This window comes from Callospermophilus lateralis, chromosome 10, assembly GCF_048772815.1.
Source record: "Callospermophilus lateralis isolate mCalLat2 chromosome 10, mCalLat2.hap1, whole genome shotgun sequence".
Lineage (NCBI taxonomy): Eukaryota > Metazoa > Chordata > Mammalia > Rodentia > Sciuridae > Callospermophilus > Callospermophilus lateralis.
Window position 1 is genome coordinate 25585471 of NC_135314.1, and position 10771 is coordinate 25596241.

Genomic DNA, 10771 nt, shown 5'->3' on the forward strand with positions numbered 1-10771 from the left:
CTCTGAGTAGGGGGGATTATGAGTGATTTTAGGGATTTGAGGTTTTTTTGTTTAAGTTTATTATCTATCATTTTATAATGAATATTCACTTTTCTAATAAGTCAAAACATTAAAATTATCAAAATTTTATAAATGTATAAAATTATTTGTATACTAGATATCTGTGGTTTAAGAGAAGATTGTTGAAGCTTCATTATCTGAGGTAATTGTTTGGCTTAAGCCATAACAGTCTGGTAAGTAGTATGGTCAAACATAATAACAGGTACAGTATTTTTTTGTGTTGAACATGAAAACTTTAAAAAATAAAGAGCATACTACAGAGACACAGCCACATCAATGTTTATAGCAGCACAATTCATAATAGCTAGACTGTGGAACCAGATTCCCTTCAATAGATGAATGGATAAAAAAAATGTGACATTTATACACAATGGAATATTACTCAGCACTAAAAAATAACAAGATCATGGCATTTGCAGGGAAACGGATGGCATTAGAGCAGATTATGCTAAGTGAAGTTAGCCAATCCCTAAAAAACAAATACCGAATGTCTTCTCTGATATAAGGGGGGTGACACAAAATGGGATAGGGAGGAAGAGCATGAGAAGAAGATTACCACTAAATAGGGAAAAGAGGTGGGAGGGAAAAGGAGGGAGAAGGGGAGTTGCACATAAGATGGAAGAAGACCCTCATTATTATACAGAATACATGTATGATGTTGTGAGGAGAAAAAAAAAAGAAGTGTGTCACATTAGATTGGGTAGAGAGAAGTGATGGGAAGGGAGGGGAGAGGATGGGGGGATAGGAAAGGCAGCAGAATAAAATAGACACTAGTATTGCTGTATATATATAGGTGACTGTATGACCAAGGTGATTCTGCAACCTGTACAATCAGAAAAATGAGAAATTATACCCCATTTGATTCAAATGTATGAAATGTCAAGATTATTGTATTGTCATGTGTAACTAATAATAAATAAATAAATAAACCAATCTATTGGTTAATATTTTTTCACTGTAATCTTCTTTGGTCATTCTAGCCTATGTCACGAGACATTGCACTTACTACTATCATTGATAGTAATAACACAAGACTTGAGATCTTTTAATTGTGTGACCAAATCCTAGCCTTACCTCAACTTGCCAGCACACTCATTTATCAAAAGAGAGTAGGTAGGATGAGTAGGAAATAATTTTTTATGTCAGACTTTGTAAAGGCAGAATAAAAAGTCCATTGATCTATTCAGTTATCTCTTTTAAAAAAAAAGAACAACAACAACAACAGAATTTCATAGTATACTTGCACTACAACCCATCTCCACCTATTAAATTTAATGTATTACAATGATTTTTAATGAGTAGAAACAATGATTTTTAATGAGTATTGACAAGGGATTGACATATTCAACTACTTATTTGCAAGAATTACATACAAGAAATGCCATATCTTGACAATTTTCATCAGAATTTATGGGGTTTTGTTTGTTTTGTTTTTACTTTTTGAGCACACATTGAAGGTTTTGCAACATTCACAGCTCAATGCATTTCTTAAGGGAGGAGAAAAACACATAATTAGATGACAGGACCACCAACAATAATAATCTCCCAGGACCTTTAAAACATAGGTGGATAATAAGTAGCAGAATGTAGAGGTAAATGTCACTTATCTACATAACAGCATAAATTGATTACTACTAAATTTCTTTTTCTTCTTTCTGTTGGATATTCTCTGAAATAGAGTGCTATCATATCAGATTCAGTAGAATGAAATTGTCCATTGAAGAAGAATATTTGGTGAAAATTTAATTTAGTTGATTTCATTATATAGATAGGTAAATTAAAGTACACCTAAAATGACACCATATATTTATAATATGCCTCACCATTCTGGTAATTGAAGTTACCTTATATACAAGTTTTCCAGAGTATTGTTCTGACCTCTACAATGCTGAAATCGCGTTTCTAGGATGGTATTCACAACATCTTCACACTGTCCCCACGGTGAAAGCCTTCACTGTCATCATTTTCTTCCTCCTCTTCATTAGCATCACAATCATCATCATGATTGTGCTAATTACAGCAAATAAACTAAAACCAACCGGGAGCCACCTCATTACCTTTGGCTTATGGCCCCCTCCTACCATGTAAGGTCAGCACTTTAAGAAGTTATCCCCAAAACTAAAGACAGAAAATAACACTGAAAATAGCTAGAATTTTTAATTATTTCATATATGTTAGCTTTTCATTGCTGTGACCAAAATATCTGACAAGAATTTTGAGGAAAAAAGATTCATTCTGGCTCACAGTTCCAGAGAATTCAGCCCATGTTTGGCCAACTCCATTGCTTTGGGCCTGAAACATCAGGATGGAAGCCATGGCAAAACAATGCTTCTCAGCTCTTGGCAGCTGGAAGGAAGAAAGTGAAAAAGGAAGGGAGAAGGGACGGTGACAAAGATAAACTCTTCTAGGGATACATATTTTACATACATTTTATTTCTATTGCTTATTAAAAATTAAAAAGTCATATTTCAGTTCCTCCCTCTATGACCCTGCATAGAATTTTTGAACATTATCATTATCAGTTAACTATTAGTAAAACAACTGCTTATCTGAAAACAAACCTGTGGAGTTAGACATATAAAAATGTTGGAAAAGGATAAGCATTCATCCTAGTATTAAAAATAAAAATGGGTAAATACAAATAGAAAGAAGAAAAAAAATGTGAAGAATTGCTGAAGCTCAGTTATAAGCAAACCATTACAGGTGGAAAATAAAATGTTGCCAACAGAATTGAATGTTCTATAGCCATAAGAAATTTTATTGAGCCATATTTTTAATAAAAATCTTAGAGCAAAATATGTGCCCTTGAGTTATATTCCAATAGTGATAAGTCACTATAGTGGCAGGTATTTGGAGAAGAGCTATAATTACAATCTAAAACATAACAAAAATTGGCCTTTGTTATTTGATTTTGACATACATCACACATATCTTTCAAACTATGCCCATTATTACAAAAATGGGAAAATAGGATATACCTCTTATAAAAGGCTAGAATACAACTGTGTTGAATCTTCTTAAATGGTAATATTAAATGAATCTGTATTAGAGAGACTGATGGGCAAGAAAGAGTCAATCAAGAATACACAAGTGGAAAACTAACTAGAAGATGGTAAATAACTAAAACAAAGAATATTGAAATGGTTCAATAATAGGCACATCAAGGAACCAGCCCTTCTTTTGATTCAAGAATACTAAATGACAGTGCAGCTAACTCACAACAATGGGGTAGGGTAGAAGAATAGAAGTACTTTGGATTATATAAAGGGGAGTGAAGGGAAGTGAGGGGGAATGGGAATAGAACAGATAGTAGAAGAAATCTGACAATACTTTCCTATGGACAAATATGAACACACAACAAATGTAATTCAATATCTTGTACAACCAGAATGGGAAGTTACACTCCATATATGTATAAAATATCAAAATACATTCTACTGTCATGTATAACTAATAAGAACAATTTTTTAAAACAGAAAGTTATTACTGAAATTAATTCAGAGGTTATGAATCTTATTTTCACACAACAAAGGAAATTTGTTCATTAAAATATGTCTCCCAGAGTCATTTCAATGTGTTGAAAGAACACAAAAAAGGAAGATGGCTAATGAGGAAAATAAAACTAAGCAGTCATTCTTTCTAACTGAATACCAAATAAAGAGCTTACCTGAAATTCCTATAAACTATGAGCTATTGTTCTTTAATATTTCTTTTTCTCACAGTTTTAAGAGGTTTTAATTTTAATAAAATTTATATAGGTGTGCAACCATTACCACAATCTGGTTTTAGAACAATCCCTTTAATCCAAAATCGTTGTTTATGTCAGTTAACAATCAATACACACTCCCACCCACCCCCAAGCAAATAATAATCTGATTTATGTCTCCATGGTTGTGCTTTTTCTGGAATTTCATTTAAGTGGAATCACACATTATATGGTCTTCTGAGCCTGACTTCTTTGTTTTAGCATTTTTTGTTCTTTTGAAGTTTGTACAGGTTATTCTACCCATCAGTGCTTTGGTCCTTTTTATTGCCAGATAATTAAATATCATATGTATATACAGCATTCCGTTTACCTACTTAATAGTTCTTGAACATTCAATTTGTTCGTTCTTGGGTGGTATAAATTCTTCCATTAAAAAATCACATTCAGTTCTTTTTTTGGCAAATACTAAGAAGTGGAATTATAGGCTCTTATGATAAATTTAGATGGGATGTTTAAGAAATTGCCCAAATTATTTTCCAAAGTGGCTTTGCCATTTTATAGTCCCATCAGCAATATATCCATGATAAAACTTGGTAGCATCAAGCATTTTAATTATAGCCATGTTTGTGGGTATTGAGTAGGGTGATTTTAATTCCTGTTTTCTTAATGATTGATGTTGTTGAACATCATATTCCTTCCTTAACTTTTTTATGTCTCCTTTGGTAAAATGGGTACTTAAATATTTTACCATGAGTTGATTTTTCTGAGGGTTATTGAACTATAAAATTTTGATATATTTTCTCTAAAACTGTGGTGCGGTTTGACTTTTCAACTTCTTAATAGTGTATTTTAAAAGATCATCAGTTTTTACTTTTGTTCAAGTGCAAATTATCAGGTTTCTTAAATTTAGTGATGCTTTTGGCATTGTATCTAGGAAATCTTTCCTTAACTCAAGGTCATAAAGATTCTCTCCTGTTTTATTCTAGAGGAGTAATAGCTTTATCAGTGCATGTAGGTCTATGGTCAAACACCATGCAGCTGAATAACATTGGCACATTATCAGAAAACAATTAACACATATGATATCATCAAGATGGAAAAAAACTGATATTTAGTCTATGAATTCAACATAACCTACATAATATCCTAATGTTTTTCCTTTTTAGAGTTTGATATTGAAATTTACCAGTATGCATATAAAACATTTTATTATTTATACTTTTCTGATAAACTTTGTCAGCAGGGCTTTTATTAGGCAAGTGCAATTTAATGGTATGTTTCTGAAAGATATTCTTTGAGGACAAAAGTGATGTGTTCTAAATTGCTAAACATACATGAAATCTCTTAATACAAAGACTCATGTGAAACATACTATACAACTGAAATCATAACTTGGAACTTATGTGTGTTTTTAAGAGAATTCTAGCAAAAAGCACTGTTTTTTACAAAGAACAACATCTTTATATATGCCTGTAGTATTTTGTAATTTATTTTTTCCAAGTGTAACATTTTATTTGCTAAGCAATCAGAATTTAAGGTTGATGGAAAAGAGATTTTTCCAAAATCCATTGTACAATCCAAGATAAAGTACACTCTACTTCTTCCCTATTATCCAACATTTTAATTCAAAACATTGAAATAAAAACTATTGAGACTGAACTGAAGTTAAAGACTAAAAGAAGGATGGGTGTATGGTTGATAACATTGTAGCCTCTTTTTTGGTCATCACTGGTTTAATTCAGCCTCTTGTACAAGAAGGGCATTCAGATAAATACCATAGAATAAAATTGCTGGGTCCTATGGTAACAGCATGTTTAGTTTCATAAGAAACCGCTAAACCATTTTAAATAGTGGTGTACCATTTCACATTTTCATCAACAATGTAAGAGTGATCCTGTTTCAACAAATCCTCATCAGCATTTGATGATGTTACCATAATTTTAATTTTAGCCATTCTAAAGGGAATGTACTGATATCTAGTTTGGGTATTCGTCTGCATTTCCCTGATGGCTAATGATGTAGAACATCTTTTTATGTTCTTACTTGCTGTCCTTACATGCTTACTGGTGAATTGTCCATATCTTTTGTCCATTTTCAAATTAGTTGTTTGTTACTATTGAGTATGATAATTCTTTATATATTCTAGATACTGATCCTTTGTTGGATATGTGGTTTGCAAACACTTTTGCCAATCTATAGCTTGTCTTTTCATCTTAATAAAGTTTTTAACACAGAAAAAATTTTCAATGTCAAGGTACTCAGTTTTTCAGTTCTTCTTTTTATGAGTCATGATTTCAGTATCAAAATTAAGAACTTTTTATTTAATTCTAGGTCCTGAAATTTTTTTTTTCTTTCTTCTGTGTGTGTATGTGCTTTGAGGGATCAAACCCAGGACCTGTGCTTGCTAGGCCACTGCTCTACAACTGAACTATATCCCCAGTACCTTATATTTTTTTTCCCTGAAGATTTTATAATAATCTATTTGACTTAATTTTTGCATAAGCTGTGAGGTTCAGATTGAGGTTCAATTTTTTTTCCTGTGAATTTCCAATGTTTTAGCACCATTTATTGAAAAGACTTTGACCACGAGTTTTGTTTTTTTTTGGGGGGGGGGGTTGTTTTGTTTTGTTTTTTGTCTTTTCCAATAGTAAGTTGCACTTATTTCTGTGAGCCTCTTCCTGATCTCTGTTTTTTATTCTTGTGACTAGGGCCCTCCCAGTAGCACACTATCTTGATTACTGCACCTACACAGTGGCCTTAGCATCAAGTGAAGTCATTCATTATTTTATTCTTTTCTTACAAGATTATTTAGCTATTCCAAGCTGCTTGTGCTTTCCCATGTAAATTTGAGAATAAGCATATTGATGATTTTAATAGGAATTATATTGATCTGTATTAAGTTGGGAAAATTGATATTTTTCTTAATTTTTTAAAAATAGCTTTAATGAATTTGTAGACCAATGGTACAGAATAGAGGACACAGAGACAAACCCACATAATTACAGTTATCTTACATTAGACAAAGGTGCCAAAACTATATATTTGAGAAAAGGTAGCCTCTTCAACAAATGGTGCTAGGAAAACTGGAAATCCATATGCAACAAAATGAAATTAAGCCCCTATCTCTCACCATGCACAAAACTCAACTCAAAGTGGATCAAGGACCTAGGAGTTAAACCAGAGACCCTGCGCCGATGAGAAAAAAAAAAAAAGTAGGCCAAAATCTCCATCATGTTGAATTAGGCACTAACTTCCTTAACAAGATCCTATAGCACAAGAATTAAAATCAAGAATCAATACATGAGATGGATTCAAACTAAAAAGCTTCTTTCCTCAGTAAAAGAAATAATCAGTAAGGTGAATAGAGAGCCTACATTTTGGGAGCAAATTTTTACCACATGCCCTTCAGATAGAGCACTAATCTCTAGGATACATAAAGAACTCAAAAATCTTAACACCAAAAAAACAAATAACCCAATCAGTAAATGAGCCAAGGAACCCAACAGACACTTTTCAGAAGATGATATACAATCAATCAAGAAATATATAAAACATGTTCAACATATCTAGCAATTGGAGAAATGCAAATCAAAACTACTCTAAGGTTTCATCTCATTCTGGTCAGAATGGCAGCTATTAAGAATATGAACAACAATAAGTGTTGGCGAGGATGCGGGGGAAAAGGCACATTCATACATTGCTGGTGGAACTGCAAATTGGTGCAACCAATATGGAAAGCACAATGGAGATTCCTTGGAAAACTTGGAATGATACCACCATTTGACCCAACTATCCCACTCCTCGGTCTATACCCAAAAGACTTAAAAACAGCATACTTCAGGGACACAGCCATATCAATGTTTATAGCAGTACAATTTATAATAGCTAAACTGTGGAACCAACCTAGATACCCTTCAATAGATGAATAAATAAAGAAAATGTGGTATATATTCATAATGGAATATTACTCAGCATTAAAAGAAAATAAAATCATGGCATTTGCAGGTAAATGGATGGAGTTGAAGAATATAATGCAGAGTGAAGTAAACCAATCCCAAAAAACCAAATGCCAAATCTTTTCTTTGATATAAGGATGGTGATCCATAATGGGGATGGGGAGGAACGTGGGAGAAATACATGAACCTAGATAAGGCACAGGGGAGGGAGGGGAACATAGGGGGCTTTGGGGTAGCAAAGATAGTGAAATGAGATGGACATTATTACCCTAAGTATGTGTATGAAGGCACAAATGTTGTGAATCTACTTTGTATACAACCAGAGACATGAATATAGAGCACTATATGTGTACTATGAATTGAAATGCATTCTGCTGTCATATATAACAAATTAGAATTTTAAAAACAGCTTTAATGAAATATAATTTATAAAACATGCCATTTACTTATATAAAGTGTACAATCAAATGGTTTTCAGTATAATCATAGAGCTCTGCAACCATTATGACACTCAGTTTTATATCATTTTTGTCACCCCAAAGAAAGTCTGTACCAATTAGAAGTCATGCTCCATTTCTTGTAAGGTGCAGTAATAATTAATATACTTTCTGTCTCGAGACTCTCCATTCTAGAAATTTCATACATAAAGAGTAAGATAGTATGTGGTCCTTGTCACTAGCTACTTTAATTTCTCATAATGTTTTCAAGATTCACTCATGTTGTAGTATGTATCATACCATGTCTCTTTTTATGGCTGAAAAGTATTCCATTGTATAGATATACCACATTTAATTTATTCACTCATCTTTATTTCTTTTTTACAAAATTGCAGTTCAGTTCTCATGAGAACTAGATATGATTAAAAACATGTAGTCTCTTTTTATATTAGCATTCTTTTAATTCGGCCTCTTGCACAAGAAGGGCATTCAGATAAATACCATAAAATAACATTGCTAGATCCTATGATAATTAGATATTTAGTAGATCTATGAAAGAGTGCTGCTTTCTAAATTGCTAACCATACACGAGACTCCTCAGTTCTAAAATTCAACCAACAAGGTTATGGGAAGTGACTTAAATTTGATTGAGGCAATTGCTTTTATATATATATATATATATACTTTGGTGATTCTCAGTTTATATTTTGCCTGAGTTTTAGTTTCAGAACAGCACATATTATTTTGCATGTTTTTGTACTGTTCTTTCTAAATAGGTCAGCTCTGTTAACAAAGTCTAGTGCTTTTGTTAGTTTTATAAAAGCACTTTCCTAACTAAGTTTTGGGTTGAAAATGATTGTGAAAAAATTTTCCTTACACTCTCCCATTGTATTATGAGAAAAACATTCTTATTGATAGTTGAAGCAACAGAAAATGGAATATCCACTAATCTTTCAATGAGCACTTAGTTACCTGCCTCATCTGCATGGATTATTTTCATTGTCTGTCATTATGTGTTAATTGTCTTTCACTAAATCCTGAATGGCATTAAAAAACACATTAGCACCCACTCTTCTATCTTCTTATCCATTACAAACTGCCATGTGAAGACAATGATTCTTTATGTTTATGTTTATTAAACACCAAATAATTTGCTCAGCTTTGAACACCTGGGTTGGAAGGATTAGTTTTTCAAGAAAAATGTTTTCAAAGGCAGCAGGACTAAAAGGGCTCAGCAGCAACCTGATGAGGGAAGCAAGAGTTCCTCTGTTATCTGGACCCTCAGAACCCCTTCCCTTTCCTTAAGCTGTAGAAACACAGACAGCCATGTTGCTCTCACTTACTCCAGATTAAGGAAAGAAAACCAAGCTACAAAAACAAGTGGAGATTGGACTTGGCAGTGAAGCCCTTTGGAAAGAGATGAGTTGAGAATCAGAGGACCTGGATTCTGTTTTCCACTCATCAGGATTTTGTGACTACAAAAAAGTTATGTTTTCATTTCTTTATCATAAAATGATCAAAAGACTATAAGAAGCATATGTGAAGATTTTTTAAAGGAACTAAAGAACTAAACAGACATTTCTCAAAAGAAAAAAACTAAATGGTCATCAAAATTATGAAAAAATGTTCAACATCCCTATCAATCAGGAAAATACAAAACTACACTAAGATTTCACCTCACTCCAGTCAGAATGGCAATCATCAAGAATTCAAATAATAATTCACACTGGCAAAGATAGAAGGAAAATGCACAATCAAACATTGTTGGTATGATTGCAAAACAGTACAACCACTCTGGAAAGCAGTATGGAGATTCCTCAAAAAAACTAGAAATGACCAGATATTCTACTCTTTGTATATTCCAAAATAACTAAAATCAACATATTATAGTGATACAGCCATATTAATGTTTATAGCAGCACAACTCACAACAGCCAAGATATGGAACCATTCCAGGTACCCATCAATATGAATGGATTTAAACAATGTGGTATATATACACGATGAATTTCTACTCAGCCTTAAAAAAATAAAATTAAGGCTTTGCAGGTAAGTTGATAGAACCGGAGAACATCATGTTAAGTGAAATAAGCCAGACTCATAAAATCAACGGTCAAACATTTTCTGTCATATGTATGTGGAAGCTAGAGCAAAGGAAGGGGATAGTAAGGATAAAGATAGAAGAAAAATCAGTGGAGTGGAAAGAGATAGAGGGAAGGGAGCAGGGACAGGAAAGGAGGAGAAATGTAAAGTGAATTTGACAAAATTATGCTATACACATATATAAATATAACACATTGTTATGTATATCTATACAATACCAATTAAAAATAAACAAATGAGTAGAAAGAAGACCAGTACAATAAAGGAAAGGGAATAGAAGAATGGAGGTGGGTAGGGAAAGTGGGGAGGGAGGACCGAGGACTGAAATTGAGTAAAATTAAATTCAACACATGCACAATTATGTCAAAATGAAACCAACAATTACATATAATTATAATGCGCTAATAATGCATAAAATAAGAAATACTTCCAAAAGTATCTTAAAGTCTAAATAAAGACTGAATTAATTTAATTAATAATAATTAACAATAATTATTGGGTTATTATAA